This window comes from Hyla sarda, unplaced genomic scaffold (assembly GCF_029499605.1).
Source record: "Hyla sarda isolate aHylSar1 unplaced genomic scaffold, aHylSar1.hap1 scaffold_2640, whole genome shotgun sequence".
Lineage (NCBI taxonomy): Eukaryota > Metazoa > Chordata > Amphibia > Anura > Hylidae > Hyla > Hyla sarda.
Window position 1 is genome coordinate 31,439 of NW_026609333.1, and position 1,352 is coordinate 32,790.

Sequence of the window (1,352 nt, forward strand, 5' to 3'; positions counted from 1 at the left end):
AATTTGTCGCACAGAAAGTTGCAGGCCAAATATGTGTGACATTTCTGCGACTTTAGCTTCTAGAGCATTTTTACAACATTATACATAGGTGCTGAATACATAAAAAGCGACTGTTCAGCGACAGACAAGTCGCATCGGCTGAAAGTAGGCCAGAATGTCAGTCCATGTTGGAGCAGGTTTAGATACAGTCTAAAGCATAGATCTCAAAGTCTGTGCACAGAATTTAGCAAGGGCCTCGCACCTTCTGATGCATCAGGTAGGTGCACAATAGCATAGCCTAACCCTCTGTACTTTGGTCTATATTGATGCGGGACATAGACAGCCAGCTGATGACCAATCCATTAGTGCAATGGATGGCTGGAAGCATTTGTCTTTGCCTTTGCAATACCACAGAAGCAATGCATGGTCAATGTACAGCAATGACACACCTGTGTGAACAGCCAGGAGACCCCCCCCCCCCATGTTATGTTACATAGTTACATAGTTAGTACGGTCGAAAAAAGACATATGTCCATCAAGTTCAACCAGGGAATTAAGGGGTAGGGGTGTGGCGCGATATTGGGGAAGGGATGAGATTTTATATTTCTTCATAAGCATTAATCTTATTTTGTCAATTAGGAACATTCAGCACCCACCCGCTATCAAGGCAGCTGCCTATCATGTCATGCCCTACCTGCACAGGTGTGCTGGCTACTCAAATGATCCAATTAAGGAGGCCATTTAGTCAGCAGCAGCAGAAGTCCTGTGCCTGGACGCTCCAACAGGGGCCAGACACAAGCAGAAGCAGAAGCAGCAGAAGCAGCAGCAGCACCACCTTTTGTTTTTTGGCTGCAGCAGCAGCAAGGCCCACAGGGCTGGCTAGCTGGCTAGCCAGCAAGCAGGTAGCAATGAAAGTAGGAATCTTTCTTTTTAACCCTGTAAGGGGGTGGTGCACTGTACCCGAAGATACTGCCATATCGGGTCAATGCATAGGGCGACGGAAGCAAGCTTCGAAATCGGCCCCCGTTCTCAAAAATCCATTTAATATATGGTCCCCAGATAGGGGACGTATCAGATATTAAACTGATAAGAACAGATACTACACTTGATCTTAGCCAAAAGGCCGAGAAGCGATAACCGTGAAAGGGGCGGGCCCAACAAGGTCCCCTTCATGGGCACTATCACTGCTTGCTGTCAGGGAGGCTGCCAGACAATTTTCCATGCACACTCTGGGCTGGGGGGCAGTCAACCACCAGTACACACAGCAGAACCTAAACCCATACCATTATTGCTAAGCAGCAAGACAGGGGCCCATTGCACTCCCACGGGGCCTTTTTAAATGCAATCCATAACCCGGATTTGCCAGGAACCCT

General features: G+C 48.0%; 1 non-coding gene across 1 annotated transcript; it reads right to left on the bottom strand.

Moving 5' to 3' along the window:
• Nucleotides 1-923: 923 nt before the first annotated feature.
• Nucleotides 924-1,114, bottom strand: LOC130324383 (U2 spliceosomal RNA). The gene has a single exon (XR_008869394.1). It is a non-coding gene; the product is annotated as a U2 spliceosomal RNA (small nuclear RNA).
• Between the last annotated feature and the right edge of the window lie 238 nt (nucleotides 1,115-1,352).